We start from the raw sequence: 18067 nt of genomic DNA, 5'->3' as shown, positions 1-18067 counted from the left end.
CTGACTCTGGAGATCCTTCAGGCCAGAGTTGCTAGGGACCACACCAGGTTCATCTTATACCATGCCTAGGTGCTGGGGTCCAATAGTCTTGTCTCCTCTGGCTTCTCAGAGCCAGAACTAGGAAGACGAGAAGGCTTTGGGATATGGCTGGCTTCCAGAGACTGAATCAGCTACTCAGATTCTCAAGACTGAGGTGGGTATGCCTGACACAGAAGGGTCAGGAGACTGCTAGAATCCATGACGGGCCAGGAGTAGCGCTGAGGCAGCAGAAACTCTGAGAAAGCAGAAGCCACCAGAAAGAGAAAAGAAGTTCGGAGTAGAGGGAAAGATGAGGAAACCAGCAGTGCAAGTTGAACAGATGAGATGTACAGAGAGAAGCAGAGATGAGCTGAGGGAGAGAGACTCCATGAACCATGAGAGGTGGGCAAAGAAAGCAGCCAGTCCTAAGGTTACCTTGTTTCTGACAGTTTGGGTCCTGCCCATCCTTGTATCACCAATTCAATTGAGGAGACTCGACCAAATGTTTTATTTTTCTAATAACTGTTGCCAGTAGTATTCTGGGAAACCCTTTTAGCCTGTTAGGCACTGAGTGACCCTCATCATATCTCAGTGCAATTTCATAATTTGTAGATCACTTATTATGACTCAGTCTAGTCCCATGTTTTCCAATAGCTTTTGATATCTGATTCATATACCATGCAATTCACTTATTTAGAGCAGGAGTTCCCAAACCCTGGACTGTGAACCAGTACCCATCCATGGCCTGTTAGGAACTGGGCCACACAGCAGGAGGTGAGCATCCGGCAAACGAGCATTACCACCTGAGCTCTACCTCCTGTCAGATCATTGGCAGCATTAGATTCTCATAGCAGCACAAACCCTATTGTAAACTGCACATGCGAGGGATCTAGGTTGCTCTTCTTATGAGAATCTAACTAATGCCTGATGATCTGAGGTGGAACAGTTTCATCCTGAAACCATTTCCTCCACCCTCCCCACAATGTGTGGAAAAATTGTCTTCGATGAAACTGGTTCCTGGTGCCCAAAACATTGGGGATTGCTGATTTAGAGCATACCTTTCAGTGGTTTTTAGTATATGCACAGAGTTGTGCAACCAACACTATAATTAATTTTGAAAAATTTTCATCATCCCAAAATGAAATCCCATACCTCTAGCAGTCACCCCCTAGTTCCCCTCATTCCTCCCAGTCTTAAGCAACCAGTAATTATTTCCTGCCTCTATGGATTTGCCTATTCTGGACATTTCATGTAAATGGAATCATACAATATGTACAATCTTTTGTGACAGGCTTCTTTCACATAGCATGTTTTCAAGGTTCACACACACTGTATCATGTATCAGGACTGCCTTCCTTTCTAAAGCTGAGATATATTCCATTGTATGGACATACTGTTTTTTATTGTCTCATTCATCAGTCTCTGGACATCTGGGTTGTTTCCAATTTTTTGATATTAAAAATAATGCTTCTATGAACATTTATGCAGACATTTTTGTGTGTACATTTCATTTCTTTTGAAATACACCTAGGAGTAGAACAACGGGTCACTATGTTTAACATTTTGAGGAAGTGACAGAGTTTATCTCATTTAAAATTCCAATCCCATATCTCTCCTCCCAGAACAGGCAAAACTTATGACCCTGCAATCTTTGAGTTGGGCAGAGAAATGGCTCAAGTCTCCGGCTGTTGCAGTCTATGGGTAGTGGCCTCTGATAATGGCCGAGGCCTCCCATATCTTCGGCTTCCTTCCCTTCTGCATCATGGGAAGCCATAGGAACTGCTTGGGTTTTTGTTAATCCCTGAGGACTCAGGGGCCTGGGAATTGAATGATACCCCCATTTTCTTCATTCCTGAAAATAAGTCTTCAGTCCTTTTCACTCCCCAGGCATGGGACACCCAGTGAACCTCCCACTTTCGGAAACTTTAGGCAAGAAGCAGGTACTTCTATACAAGGCACTCTCAAACTTTGGAAATACGTGTTTAGCACCCCTTTTCTCTCCCCAAGAATGAGAGGAGACTCGGATAGTGTACATCCACTCTAGGCTCTCAGAACCTTCTCCCTGTCTCTTCTCCCTGTCTCTTAGTCTCCTTCTTACTTGTCTTTGTTAAAGGTAAGTGGGCCTTAACAAGAGGAGGAGTTTAATTTCTCTCCTCTCTCTCTTCTCTCCCCTCATTTCCTGCCCCCAACCCTGCACCTGAAAGATTCATCAAAGGAATTAGGCCTGACTTAATTTTTTTTTACCATATTAACAAAATGATCTTTCTTTTGGAAAAATTTGTTTTTATTATTTTTAAAGACAGAGTCTTGCTCTGTCACACTGGCTGGAGTGCAGGGGTGGAATCATAGTTCACTGCAGCCTCAAACTCCTGAACTAAAATGATCCTCCCACCTCAGCCTTTCAAGTAGGTGGGACTGTAGGTGTGTGCCACCATCCCTGGCTTTTTAATTATTTATTTAAATTGACACATAAATATATATACTTATGGAGTAGAGTGTGCTATTTCAACACATGTATATGATACATTATAATTAAGTCATGGTAATTAGCATTTCCATCATCTCAAACATTTATTTCTTCATGTTGGAAACATTCAAAATCCTCTCTTCTAGCTATTTGAAAATACAGAATAAATTGTTGTTAACCATAGTCACCCTACAGTACTATAGGGGCCTTACTTAAATTTGACCTTTGTGAGTTCAGTAACTTTTCCTCAACAAGAAGCCATCTACCCAGTTATTTCTTCACTATTCAGTAACATGGGGCAGAAAAAAATACCTAATCAGTGCCCCACATCAACCTGTTACACTTATAATAAATCTCTTTTTATTTTGAAAAGTTATTTTCTGTGAATGAGCCAAACCTAGACCTCTCTCCTTCTAAGAACAAACAAGTATCTCAGTTGCTCTGGCCAGAACTTCCATTCATACCTTTCCTTCTCTTACTTTGAGACCAGGCCTTTCTTAGCACACAGAGACCAGGTGGGATAGCAAGCCAAGTGTGGACCTTGAGTATGATGACCAGTGACTGACCTCCAGTCCCTGGCTGACCATGATACAAGGGAGGCCAATTTTTGGGCTGGCCCCCATGTGGTCTCCTTCTTCCTCCTCTTTTCCCTTAGCTGCTCATGACCTGCCTGCCTCACCCTATGAAACCCTTGTTCCCATTTTCTTTTTTATTTGAGATGGAGTCTCGCTCTGCTGCCAAGGCTGGAGTGCAGTGGCACGATCTCAGCTCACTGCAACCTCCGTCTCCTGGGTTTAAGCGATTCTCCTGCCTCAGCCTCCCAAGTAGCTGGGATTACAGGCACCTGCCACCATGTCTGGCTAAGTTTTGTATTTTTTAGTAGGGACGGGATTTCATCATGTTGGCCAGGCTGGTCTCGAACTCCTGACCTCAGGTGATCTGCCCGCCTCGGCCTCCCAAAGTGCTGGGATTACAGGCGTCAGACACCGTGACCAGCCCCCATCCCCATTTTCAAGAGATTAAGCTGGTCTTCACCTGCTTCCTTCACATGCCAGATAAACTCACAGCAGATCCCTGCTCCCTGACTTTGGAAACGTTGCTAAAGCAGGTTCTAGATAAACTGCCTCCTCAGTTCTCACCCCTTCCTTAGCTCTTGCTCTTTGCCTGTTTCCCCAAAATTCAAGTGCATTTCTTTCTCATCCTCAGGCTGTATGTAGTTTTTTCCCTTATAAAACCAAGAAGAGTGGGAAATACTGGACTTATTTTTTTGCACCTGAAAGCATTAACATAGATTTAGCACCTGCTGTATGACAAGCACTGTTCTAAGTGATTTACATGAATATTTACATCATGTCACATTACAATATATTACATTACATCACATCACATCACATACATTGTATTGCATCATATTATATTGCATTGAACTACATTTACATTACACTGCATTTGGAGGAAAATATCTTGGGAGGAAAGGACAGAAATGGTTGTAGCATTTCTTACCTACTGTGCCCTACATTCACAGGGTGATCTTGGTTAAGCTCTGTAATCTCTCTTTGTATTAACTTTCCCTTCTATAAGATTGAAGGGGCCTCACAGATTGGCTGGTGAGATAATTATTAAACTTATTATATTCTTATTATAGTCTAATAGTTTATGACCAAAATTCTAATTTTCTATTTCCAAGTGTCAATGCAATGTCGAAGGGGGTGTCTAATTCTACACACAGACACATACACACAATTTAGCTATGCCTCTCAGGAATCTTCTATTAAAAAGAGAACAAAGCTAAATTAAATATATTGCCAGCCAGGCATGGTGGCTGACACCCGTAATCCCAACAATTTGGGAGGCTGAGGTAGATGGATCACTTGAGCTCAGGAGTACGAGACTGTTAGGTTTTGAAGGGAAGGCAAGACTTAAAGAAAGACACACACACACACGAGGGAAGTTCAACAACAAATGCAGGCTTTATATCCAGCATAAAACCTGGAGAAGTCAGGGACCGGCCTAATGCCAGTGCCTGCTGCTGCTTACAGGCTGGGGCAATTTATAGGTATGGGCAGGAGGGGTCTGGGCAGTATGGCTTGCTGCCTGGCAGGAAATTGATAAGATAGTCCCATGATGAGGCAGTTCTGGTCCTTGTTCAGGTGGGATGTCATCATGGTGCTCCTTGGACCTTTGCCCAGAAGGTCTTTGCCTTCTAGTTTAGTATAAAAAGGAAGAGGGGCATTGATAATTATCTGGCTGCTTCCTGCTAAAGAGGGCACTGCACTCAGGTTTTGGGTCTTGAAGCAGTGGGTGTCCAACTTCAGAGTTGTTTTCCTGGAGGTGCTGATACCCAACTTGGCAGAGAAGAATGGTATCAATGTGTTTCTATATAGCTGCCTGGTCAAGGGAGTTTGGCCTTTGGGAGATAAAGTGGGATATGAAGGTGAGCACACACGGGCCAATTTTAGTATTATGAGGGAGAAAATTAGGGGCCCTAAGACAGGGGTTACCCAAGGTATCCACTTTAGGAAGGATGACCCCTGCCAACAGTGAATGACTTGATGTTGCATTTGTGCAGCCCTGTTATGGAGCTCAGGTGCAGCCTGTGGGTTGCGTTGTGAACAACGCCGGATTCACTAAAATAAAAACAGGATTCTTCTTGGAGATATATACATGTGCCCCAAGACAAGAATGTTAGTCCAAACTGCACCATTTTGTAAGCTCCCTGCTATTTTACAGACCTTGGTAAAAGTGAAACATTTCACAGGTTTTTGGGCCGTGAGAAACATCCTGCTAACCACTTGACCACAAGGCCCACAAAGGTCCAACTAAAGAAATATCCCTATCATATCTTTCTGGGCAAAGGTCCAAGGAACACCATGATGACATCCTGCCTGAACAAGAACCAGAACCACCTCATCATGGGACCATCTTATCAATATCCTACAGGGCAGCAAGCCATACTGCCCAGACCCCTCCCACCCATACCTATAAATAACCCCAGCCTGTAAGCAGTGGCAGGCAATGGCATTAGGTTCGTCCCTGACTTCCATGGTGTGCATATTTCTTTAACCCTCACCTTCCCTTCAAAACCCAACAGAGATCAGCCTGGGCAATATGGCAAAACACCATCTCTGCAAAAAAATACAAAAATTAGCTGGGTGTGGTGGCACATGCCTGTGGTTCCATCTACTTGAGAGGCCGAAGTGGTAGGATCGCTTGAGCCCGGCAGGTTGAAGTTGCAGGGAGCCCTGATTATGCCACTGCACTCCAGCCTGAGTGACACAGTCAGACCCTGTCTCTAATAAATAAATCAATATAAATAAATAAATAAATAAATAAATAAATAAATTAGAAACACATACAGCCCTTTTTTGATTTCTTTAAATGTTTTCTTCCTGTTATTTTTCAGTAATATAACTATATTCTCCATTATTGCTTTTAAAAAATTATTTCTGTCTTTACAAAAGTAATTTGTGCTCATGGCAAACTATTTAAAAAATAAAATTAAGCCACAGAAAGAAACTTTAAAATTACCTGCAGGGGAAGGAAGCAAGATAGCTAACTAGATGCAGCCAGGAGAAACATCTCTCACAGAGATCTTACCAGATTTTCAGAGGGAAGGCATCAAGAGTGAACAGAGGGAAGACACAGAGGCTGGGCTGAAGCAGGAGGAAGCTGGGAACCCTGCATGAGGCTACCGCACACTGGGACTTGTTCCTGGACCCCAACAACTCCTGCAGAAGGGATGAGTTGAACAGGCAAGGAGAAACACCCTCTTGCCATGGGCCTCTGGAATCATGACAGGAGAAGGCCCCTCAACCACTGTGGACACTTGAGCTGGCAGGGAGAGCTGCTTAGAGAAGTGGTAGGGGCAGAGCACCAGTAGGTTTGGTGCAGGAGTGTTTGTGGTAGAGCACAGCCAGGGATGCCCATCTCCCTAGGCTCAACTTGCTCCCATAGGAGACTTTAGCACTGGGGGAAATGTCGGTCCTAAATTCTGCAGGGTGGTGTTGCCCATGAGATGGGGCCGGTCTGACTTCAGCACCTTTTGGTCTGCTAGCCTTCCCCAGGGTCCCAGCCTGGCCATGCCTGCTTGCAGTGCAGCCACCAGGTACCTCCTGGGAGCCCACATCATAGCACCTGTGCTGGCAGACCATGCCAGACTGTCAGAGTGCTGCAGCAGAGTAGCCCCCATGGACACATACCAGCCCACCCAGCTCATCCCCTAACTGCAGCCTCCCTGATGTTGCTTTGCCTGCACACACTTGCTTACGGCCACCCTTCACATCACTTTGCCAGTAACGTGCGCACAGGCAGACCTCACCCTCCCTTCCCCATCAGCATATGTGTGAGCATGCACCCTGCTGTGCAACTGCTGCTGGTGTGAGTGTACCCTGCCCCTCTTTCCCCTGCAGCACTGCCCACTGTGATGGCAATGGCATTGTCATCAGAGTGTTGTTGGGCATGGAGCTGCCAGCTCCGCCCCAGCCAGTCCCCAACCCTGCCCCAGCCAGCGCCCTGCCCTTGTGTGAACACTGCCTATGGCACAAAACTAGGCACAGAAAAAAGCAGGCCCATGGCACAAAACTAGGCACAAAAAAAGTGGCAGGCCACTGCCACCCATGTGAATGTGCACAGGGGGCACACACAGCCCTGCATCTACCAGCATCCTGCTCCCATGCTAAAATACCAACACTGGCACAAACATGTATACAGTTGCTGGTGAGGGCCCCCCAACCCGCCTGAGTCATGCTGCCACTGCTGCTTCTATGAACACCTGCATGAAGGCTCACACTCCGGCACCCACTAGCACCCTGCTGTAGCCAACAACTGTGCACCCCACTGCACTGCTGCTGCCACTGTGACTGGCACATGCGACTGAGGATGGATCATGTTTCCACAGCCCTACAAAGCACTTTGGCTGTCACCATGCCTCAGAGAGTTGTGATCAGCGGTTCAGGAGCACCTCAGGCCCTCCAACGTAGCAGGTTCCTAACCTCAAGGAGCCAGAGAACAAAGCCAGGGCCTGATACCAGTGCCCCAGAGTTAGAACACACAGTTTGGGAGTCTGAGCTGAGACTTGGCCCCCTAAAATCTTCCAGAAATGAAGCCAATCTAGTGAATCCACCTTATACCACAATCAAACCCTGAAGTCATTAAATATGATAAAAAGGGGGGGGAAACAGCAACATCAAAGATTGAAGGAACATCATTCTACAAAGATGAGAAAGAACCAAGACAAGAACTCTAAGAACTAAAAAGCCAGATGGTCTTCTTTCCTCCAAACGATCACACTAGTTCTCCAATAAGGGTTCTTAACCAGCTGAGATAGCTGAAATGACAGAAATAAAATTCAGAATATGGATAGGAACAAAGATCATCACGATTCAGCAGAACACTGAAACCCAATTTAAGGAAGCTAAGAATCACAATAAAACAATATAGGAGCTGACAGACAAAATAGCCAGTATAGAAAAGAATGTAACTGAACTGACAGAGCTGAAAAATATACTGAAAGAATTTCGTAATGCAATTGCAAGTATCAATAGCAGAATAGAACAAGCTGAGGAAAGAATCTCAGAGCTTGAAGACTGACTTTCTGAAATAAGACAGACAAGAAGACAGTCAGACAAGAATAGAGAAAAAAGAATAAAAAGGAACAAACAAAACCTCCAAGAAAAATGAGATTAAGTAAACAGACCAAATCTATGACTTACTGGTGTCCCCGAAAGAGATGGGGAGAATGGGAGCAACTTGGAAAACATATTCCAGCATATCATTCATGAGAACTTCCCAACCTAGCTAGAGAGGCCAACATTCAAATTCAGGAAATGCAGAGAACCCCCATAAGACACTTCACAAGACTGTCCCCAAGACACATAATTATCAAATTCTCCAAGGTGCAAATGAAAGAAAAAAATGTTAAAGGCAGCTACACAGAAAGGAAAGGTCATCTACAAAGGGAAGCCCATCAGACTAACAGCAGACCTCTCGGCAGAAACCCTACAAGCCAGAAGAGATTGGAGGCCTATATTCAACATTATTAAAGAAAAGAAATTCCAACCAAGAGTTTCATATCCAGCCAAACTAAGCTTCATAAGTGAAGAAGAAATAAGATCCTTTTCAGACAACTAAATGCTGAGAGAATACATTACCACCAGGCCTGTCTCACAAGAGCTCCTGAAAGAAGCACTAAATATAATAAAGAAAGACAGTTACCAGCCTCCACAAAAATGCAATTAAGTATACAGACCAGTGACAGTATAAAGAAACCACACAAACAATGCTCCCAGTTAAAAGGCACAGAGTGACAAGCTGGATAAAAAAGCAAGACCCAATGGCATACTGTCTTCAACGGATTCACATCACAAGCAGTAACACACATAGGCTCAAAATAAAGGGATAGAAAAATACCTACCAAGAAAATAGAAAACAGAAAAAAGCAGGGGTTGCAATCCTAATTTCAGACAAAACAAACTTTAAACCAACAAAGACCAAAAAAGACCAAGAAGGGCATTACATAATGATAAAGAGTTCAACAAGAAGATATAACTATCCTAAATATACATGCACCCAACACAGGAGCACTCAGATTCATAAAGCAAGGTCTTAGAGACCTTCAAAGACACTCAGACTCCCATACAACAATAGGGGGAGACTTCAACACCCCACTGACAATATTAGACAGATCATCAAGTCAGAAAATTGAAAAAAAAATTCAGGACCTGAACTTAACACTGGACCAAATGGACCTGATAGACATCTACAGAACTCTCCACCCAAGAACAACAGAATATGCATTCTTCTTACTGCCACATGGCACATACTCCCAAATCAACCACACATTCAGACATAAAACAATCCTCAGCAAATGCAAAAGACTAAATCATACCAACCACTCTGTAGAACCACAGTGAAATAAAAATAGAAATCAAGACTAAAAAAGTTTGCCCAAAACCATACAATTACATGGAAATTAAACAATCTGCTCCTGCATGACATTTGGGTAAATAATGAAATAAAGGCAGAAATCAGTAAGTTTTTTTAAACTAATGAGAACAAAAACACAACATACCAGAATCTCCAGGACACAGCTAAGGCAGCGTTACAAGGGAAATTTATAGCACTAGGTGCCCACATCAAAAAGTTAGAAAGGTCTCAGATTAACAACCTAACATCACAACAAAAAGAACTAGAGAAGTAAGAGCAAACCAACCCCAAAGCTAGCAGAAGACGAGAAATAACCAAAATCAGAGCTGAAATGCAGAAGATTGAGACATGAAAAACCATTCAAAAGATTAATGGATCCAGGAGCTGGTTTTCTGAAAAAATAAATAAGATAGATAGACTGCTAGCTAGATCAATAAAAAAGAAAAGAGAAAATCCAAATAAACACAATCGGAAACAACAAAGGGAATATTACCACTGACCCCATAGAAATACAAATAACCATCAGAGACTACTATGAACACCTCTATGCACACAAACTAGAAAATCTAGAAGAAATTTATAAATGCTTGGACACATACACCCCCCAAGACTAAACTAGGAAGAAATTGAATCCCTGCACAGATGAATAATTAGCTCCATTATTGAACCAGTAATAAATAGTCTAACAACCCTCACCCAAAAAAAAAAAAAAAAAAAAATGCCCAGAACCTGATGGATTCACAGTCAAATTCTACCAGATGTACAAAGAAGAGCTGATACCATTCCTAGATAAATTATTCCAAAAAAATTGAGGAGAAGGGGCTCTTCCCCAGGTCTATGAGGCCAGCATAATCCTGATACCAAAACCTGGAAGAGACACAACAACAACAAAAAACTTCAGGCCAATATCCTTGATGAACATTGATGCAAGAATCTTTAACAAAATACTAACACACTGAACCCAGCAGCACATCGAAAAGCTAATCCACCATGATCTAGTAGGCTTTAACCCCAGGAGGCAAGGTTGGTTCAACATAGCCAAATCAATAAATGTGATTAATTACATAAACAGGACTAAAGACAAAAACCACATGATTATCTCAATAGATTTAGAAAGGCTTTTTATAAAATTCAACATTTCTTTATGTTAAAAATGCTCAACAAACTAGGTATTGAAAGAACATGCCTCAAAATAAGAGCCAACTATGACAAACTCACAGCGAACATCATATTGAATAGGCAAAGGCTGGAAGAATTCCCCTTGAAAACCAGCACAAGACAAAGATGCCCTCTCTCACCACTCCTATTCAACACAGTATTGGAAGTCCTGGCCAGAGCAATCAGGCAAGAGAAAGAAAGAAAAGGCATCCAAATAGGAAGAGGGGAAGTTAAACTATCCCTCTTTACAGATGACATGATTCTATATCTAGAAAACCCCCAAGTCTCAGCCCAAATGCTCCTTAAGCTGATAAACAATTTCAGCAAAGTTCCAGGATACAAAATAAATGTATAAAAATGACTAGCATTCCTATATACCAGCAACGGCCAAGCTGAGAGCCAAACCAGGAACACAATTCCATTTGCAATTTCCACAAAAAAACAAAATACCTAGGAACACAGCTAAACAGGGAGGTGAAAGAGCTCTACAATGAGAATTACAAAATACTGCTCAAAGAAATTAGAGATTATACAAACAAATGGGAAAACATTCCATGCTCATGGATAGGAAGAATCAATATCATTAAAACGACCATACTGCCCAAAGCAATTTATAGATTCAATGCTGTTTCTACCAAACTGCCAGTGGTATTCTTCACTGAACTAGAAAAAAAATATTTTAAAATTTATATGGAACCAACAAAAAGCCCAAATAGCCAAGGCAATCAAAGCAAAAATAACAAAGCCAGACTATACTACAGGGGTACAGTAACCAAAACACCATGGTTCTGGTACAAAAACAGACACATAGACCAATGGAACAGAATAGAGAACCCAGAAATAAGGCTGCACACCTACAACTATCTGATCTTTGACAAAGTTGACAAAAACAAGCAATGGAGAAAGGACTTCCTACTCAATAACAGGTGCTGGGATAACTGACTAGCCATATACAGAAGATGGAAACTAGACTCCTTCCTTATACCAGATACAAAAATCAACTCAAGATGGATTAACAACTTAAATGTAAAACCTAAAACTATAAAAAAAACCCTGGAAGACAACATAGGCAATACCATTCTGGACATAGAAGTGAGTGAAGATATCATGACAAAGACACCAAAAGCAATTGCAGCAAAAGCAAAAAATGACAAATGGGATCTAATTAAACTAAAGAGCTTCTATGCAGCAACAGAAACTATCAACAAAGTAAACACACAATCTACAGAATGGGAGAAAATTTTTGCAAACTATGCATCTGACAAAGGTCTAATATCCAGTATCTATAAGGAACTTAAACAAATTTACAAGAAAAAAACAACCCAATTAAAAAATGAGCAAAAGACATGAACAGGCGTTTTTCAAAAGAAGACATATACATGGCAAACAAGCATATAAAAAGTTCAATATTACTGATCATTAAAGAAATGCAAATCAAAATCACAATGAGAGTTCATCTCACACCAGTCGGAATGGCTATTATTAAAAAGTTAATAAGTTGGCCGGGCGTGGTGGCTCACGCCTGTAATCCCAGCACTTTGGGAGGCCAAGGCCAGGTGAATCACAAGGTCAGGAGATCCAGACCATCCAGGCTAACATGGTGAAACCCCATCTCTACTAAAAATACAAAAAAAAATTGCCAGGCATGGTGGCGGGCGCCTATCGTCCCAGCTACTAGGGAGGCGGAGGCAGGAGAATAGCATGAACTCAGGAAGTGGAGCTTGCAGTGAGCTGAGATAGCACCACTGTACTCCAGCCTGGGTGACAGAGTGAGACTCCATCTCAAAAAAAAAAAAAAAAAGTTAATAAATAGCATGCTGACAAGGTTGTGGAGAAAAGGGAATGCTTATACACTATTGGTAGAGTGTAAATTAGTTCAACCATTGTGGAAGCAGTGTGGCAATTCCTCAAAGAGCTAAAAACAGAACTACCGTTCAATCTAGCAATCCCAGTACTGGGTATATACCCAAAGGAATGTAAATCATTCTATCACAAAGAAACATGCACACACATGTTCATCATAGCACTATTCACAATAGCAAAGACATGGAATCTACCTAAATGCCCATCAATGACAGACTAGATAAAGAAAATGTGGTACAAATACACCATGGAATACTATACAGCTATAAAAAAGAGCATGTCCTTTGCAGGAACATGGATGGAGCTGGAAGCCATTATCCTTAGCAAATTAACACAGGAACAGAAAACAAAATACTGCATGTTTTCACATATAAGTGGGAGCTAAGTGATAAGAACACATGGACACAAAGAGGGGAACAACACACACTGGAGCCTATCTGAGGGTGGAGGCCCTGGGGAGGAGGGAGATGAGCAAAAAGAGAAGAAAAAAACATTACTGGGTTCTAGGCTTAGTATCTAGGTGACAAAATAATCTGTATGACAAACCTCCATGACACGAGTTTACCTATATAAAATAAAAGTTTAACAAAAAACTAAAAAAGTTACCTGCAAGTCCTCCACCCAGAAATGCCTTTATTAATACTTTGGTTTCTGCCCCTCCATTATTTTCTCTAGATATACAGATTTATGAGGCAGGCTAATGTGCTGAGATACTAGCTTGAGTTTTATTTGGCCTTGTTGTGAAAATACCTGGGCCTTCCTTTGCTTCAGGATGTCCTAAACTGTAGAGAAACAGAGCTGAAGTGCCCAAAGGAAAGTGTGAAGAGGAGAGGCAGGCCAAGTCTGGAGAAAGGCTACCTAAGACAGTGGAAAGGAAATTGTGGTGAGTGCACCTCACTCCTAAAGAAGGACAGGAACTCTGGTAGGTGAGGTGTGGTTTCCACAGATACTAAAACTCAAAGCCACACAAAGGACATATGTCCATTCCTCAGTCAGTCACTGTGGCCAGAAACAGAGGGTGAGGTAAGAGAATGGCAACTCCTAAGGAAACCACAAGCCTGGAGCCATAGGTGTAGAAGCAGGTCCCCAGAGGAAGCATGGGTCCCACAGTCACAGTCCCAACTCTTGTGGTCTAGGCAGCCACTCCCATTTGTAGGTACTACACAGCTTCGTAGTACTTCTTAAAGTACTTCTTGTTCAAGGGATGGAGCGAAAAGAGGATGCAGGACAAGGAGGAAGAAAGGAGAGCCTTGCTTTTGCAGAAGAAACAAGGAGGCAAGGAAGGCTCTAAGCCCAGGCAAGGAGAGATGTTTTCTTAAAAAATCCTCTGTCTGGGGATGCCCTCTCTCACCACTCTGATTCAACATAGTGTTGGAAGTTCTGGCTAAGGCAATCAGGCAAGAGAAAGAAATAAAGGGTATTCAGTTAGGAAAAGAAGAAGTCAAATTGTCCCTGTTTGCAGATGACATGATTGTATATTTAGAAAACCCCACTGTCTCAGCCTAAAATCTCCTTAAGCTGATAAGAAACTTCAGCAAAGTCTCAGGATACAAAATTAATGTGCAAAAATCACAAGCATTCTTATACACCAGTAACAGACAGAGAGCCAAATCATGAATGAACTTCCTTTCACAATTGCTTCAAAGAGAATCAAATACCTAGGAATCCAACTTACAAGGGATGTAAAGGACCTCTTCAAGGAGAACTACAAACCACTGCTCAGTGAAATAAAAGAGGACACAAATGGAAAGGACATACCATGCTCATGGATAGGAAGAATCAATATCGTGAAAATGGCCATACTGCCCAAGGTAATTTATAGATTCAGTGCCATCCCCATCAAGCTACAAATGACTTTCTTCACAGAATGGGAAAAAACTGCTTTAAAGTTCATATGGAACCAAAAAAGAGCCCGCATTGCCAAGACAATCCTAAGTCAAAAGAACAAAGCTGGAGGCATCATGCTACCTGACTTCAAACTACACTACAAGGCTACAGTAACCAAAAGAGCATGGTACTGGTACCAAAACAGAGATATAGACCAATGGAACAGAACAGAGTCCACAGAAATAATACCACACATCTACAGCCATCTGATCTTTGACAAACCTGAGAAAAACAAGAAATGGGGAAAGGATTCCCTATTCAATAAATGGTGCTGGGAAAACTGGCTAGCCATAAGTAGAAAGCTGAAACTGGATCCTTTCCTTACTCCTTATACAAAAATTAATTCAAGATGGATTAGAGACTTAAATGTTAGACCTAATACCATAAAAACCCTAGAAGAAAACTTACGTAATACCATTCAGGACATAGGCATGGGCAAGGACTTCATGTCTAAAACACCAAAAGCAACGGCAACAAAAGCCAAAATTGACAAATGGGATCTAATTAAACTAAAGAGCTTCTGCACAGCAAAAGAAACTACCATCAGAGTGAACAGACAACCTACTGAATGGGAGAACATTTTTGCAATCGACTCATCTGACAAAGGGCTAATATCCAGAACCTACAAAGAACTCAAACAAATTTACAAGAAAAAAACAAACAACCCCATCAAAAAGTGGGCAAAGGATATGAACAGACATTTCTCAAAAGAAGACATTCATACAGCCAACAGACACATGAAAAAATGCTCATCATCACTGGCCATCAGAGAAATGCAAATCAAAACCACAATGAGATACCATCTCACACCAGGTAGAATGGCAATCATTAAAAACTCAGGGAACAACAGGTGCTGGAGAGGATGTGGAGAAATAGGAACACTTTTACACAGTTGGTGGGATTGTAAACTGGTTCAACCATTATGGAAAACAGTATGGCGATTCCTCAAGGATCTAGAACTAGAAGTACCATATGACCCAGCCATCCCATTACTGGGTATATAGCCAAAGGATTATAAGTCATGCTGCTATAAAGACACATGCACACGTATGTTTATTGCGGCACTATTCACAATAGCAAAGACTTGGAATCAACCCAAATGTCCATCAGTGACAGACTAGATTAAGAAAATGTGGCACATATACACCATGGAATACTATGCAGCCATAAAAAAGGATGAGTTTGTGTCCTTTGTAGGGACATGGATGCAGCTGGAAACCATCATTTTCAGCAAACTATCACAAGAACAGAAAAGCAAACACTGCATGTTTTCACTCATAGGTGGGAACTGAACAATGAGATCACTTGGACTTGGGAAGGGGAACATCACACACCGGGGCCTATCATGGGGGAGGAGGGGGAAGGGATTGCATTGGGAGTGATACCTGATGTAAATGGCGAGTTGATGGGTGCTGATGAGTTGATGGGTGCAGCACACCAACATGGCACAAGTATACATATGTAACAAACCTGCACGTTATGCACATGTACCCTAGAACTTAAAGTATAATAATAATAAAAAGAAAAGAAAAGAAAAGAAAAAATCCTCTGTCTGAGTGTTCAGCCCCACATCTCTGCTGATCCTACCCCTACAAGCACAAGGAAAAGGGCAGAAGGCAGCAGGAGAAGGATTGATCATTCAGGCCTATATTCAAGTTGGCCTTTTCTTGCGATGTGGTTTTAATCTCACCAGTCACAAGCCTCAGGGTATAGTGGGGCCACCAAGGTCAGAGTTCAAATTCAGCCATGCAACTAAGGCAACTTTGCTTGATCTTGGTCCTGTTTTCTCATGTGTAAAACGGGTCTAACTCTAAACCACACATTGCACTGAGAATGAAATGAGGCACTATGAAATGAAGTGAGGTTGGTTGAATAAAATTCCCCCCAAATTCGTGTCTACTGAGGACCTCAGAATGTGACTTTATGTGGAAATAGGGTCTATGCAGATGTAGTCTAAATGAGGTCATACTGCATTAGGGTGGGCACTAATCCAACAGATGGTATCCTCATAAGAGGAGAGGAATATAGAGATACGCACAGAAAAGAAAGTTATTTGAATATGGAGGCAGAGATTGGAGTGATGCAACTATAAGTCAGGGAGTGCCAAGGACTTGAGGTCATGTGTTACAGAAGCCCTAGGAAATGAGTAAATTTCCTGGCACAGCACTAAGACATGCTGATATTCTTCATTCCGTCCCTTTCCCCTATTCCTAAATGTGCTCCAGGGACACTGGAGAAGCTGGAGCACATTTAAGAAAAGTGGAAAGAGAGGGAAATAAAGGGTGCTAAAAACTCTCAAGGGATGTTAAAAAAAAAAAAAAAAAAAAAACAAAACTCCCAACAAACTATGTATTGAAGGAACATACCTGAAAATAGTAAGAGCCATCTATGATGAACCCATGGCCAACATCTCACTGAAGGGGCAAAAGCTGGAAGCATGCCCCTTAAAAACCGGTACAAGACAAGGCTGCCCTCTCTCACCACTCCTATTCAACATACTATTGGAAGTCCTGGCCAGAGCAATCAGGCAAGAGAAAGAAAGAAAAGGCATCCAAGAGGGAAGAGAGGAAGTCAAACTACCCATGTTTGCAGATGACATAATTTTATATCTAGAAAATCCCATAGTCTCAGCCCAAAAGCTCCTTCAGCTGATAAACTTCAGCAAAGTTTCAGGATCCCACATGAACATACAAAAATCACTAGTATTCCTAAACACCAACCATAGCTAAGCCGAGAGCCAAATCAGAAATGCAATCCCATTCAAGACAAACTGCTAAAAGCAAAACCAAAACTTTCCAAATAAGCCAGGCTTTCGTCAGTTCCTCAGAACTAGTTCTGGTTTGACTCACTCTCATGTTATCGCAAACTTTAAACTGAATGAACAATTTTTCTTCTCTCAGTGAATATATCTTAACGCCAAATTCTGAGTGCTTTTTTGTCACCCATCCTCATATGTCCAGCTAGAAAGAATCCTGGGTTAGGAGCTACTGCATGTTGATGGTTTTGTTTTTCCTTTTGGCTGTTCATTTTGGTGGCTACTATCGGGAAATCTAACACGAACAGCAACTGTTTTTTGTTGTTTTCTTTTGCATCTTTACCTGTGGAGCTGCGACAAGTCCTCATGTGAGTAACGAGTGGGTTGAGATACTCTCATACTGTTTATGTTGTGGACCATGATGAGGCTGCCAGGGTGGGGAAAGGGTGGCCTACTTTCTCTCCACACCATTTGAGGCAAGAGACATTCTGCCTCAGAAATTGTGCTGAGGGGCACAAATAAGCTAATGTCCTCCTGCCCCCAGATTTCTCTCACTTGTCCCTATGCATATTATTCTTGTTGCTCACTTTTATAAGGTGAGATATTTTCTGCATCAAATATGTGCACTGTAAAATAATTTAACTATTCTTAAGATTGTCTCTCAGCTTAGAGTTTTCAGAGGCTTAATGGTGAAGAACTTAAAAATCTGTTTTCCTATGACTGACATCTGTTTGTGATTATCCATTTAGCAGACAGTGATCACTCCAGGCTGGTCTTTGTTTACAAGCTATGCCTAAGAGTCAGCTGTTGGTGCGGGGGTGGGGGCGGGGGAACAAAAACAAAAAACCCAAAACTATTATCTTAATAACTTGTAGAGGTAATCATTACTGAACAAAAGCATGATTTGGGGACTATGGAAAGGCTTATTTTTTCCATATAAAATGATCAGAGAAAAGGTAGAAAAATTAAAGAGAACTGCAATAATTGCTACTGAT

The 18067-nt window shown here is 42.0% G+C and overlaps 2 protein-coding genes across 9 annotated transcripts in view; one reads left to right on the top strand and one right to left on the bottom strand.

Moving 5' to 3' along the window:
- PLGRKT (plasminogen receptor with a C-terminal lysine) overlaps positions 1-18067 on the bottom strand; it is a 258998-nt gene that overhangs the window by 128501 nt on the left and 112430 nt on the right. The gene's annotated exons all lie outside the window — the stretch shown is intronic.
- Positions 17165-18067, top strand: part of PDCD1LG2 (programmed cell death 1 ligand 2) — a 60220-nt gene continuing 59317 nt past the window's right edge. For all 4 annotated transcript variants that reach the window (XM_045373225.3, XM_045373224.3, XM_005581782.5 and 1 more), the window contains exon 1: positions 17165-17440. The gene's annotated coding sequence lies outside the window, so the exon portion shown is untranslated. The remainder of the gene's footprint in view (positions 17441-18067) is intronic.

Source organism: Macaca fascicularis, chromosome 15, assembly GCF_037993035.2.
Source record: "Macaca fascicularis isolate 582-1 chromosome 15, T2T-MFA8v1.1".
Lineage (NCBI taxonomy): Eukaryota > Metazoa > Chordata > Mammalia > Primates > Cercopithecidae > Macaca > Macaca fascicularis.
Note: the sequence above shows the minus strand (reverse complement) of the source record. Positions and strands in the feature narration are given on the sequence as shown.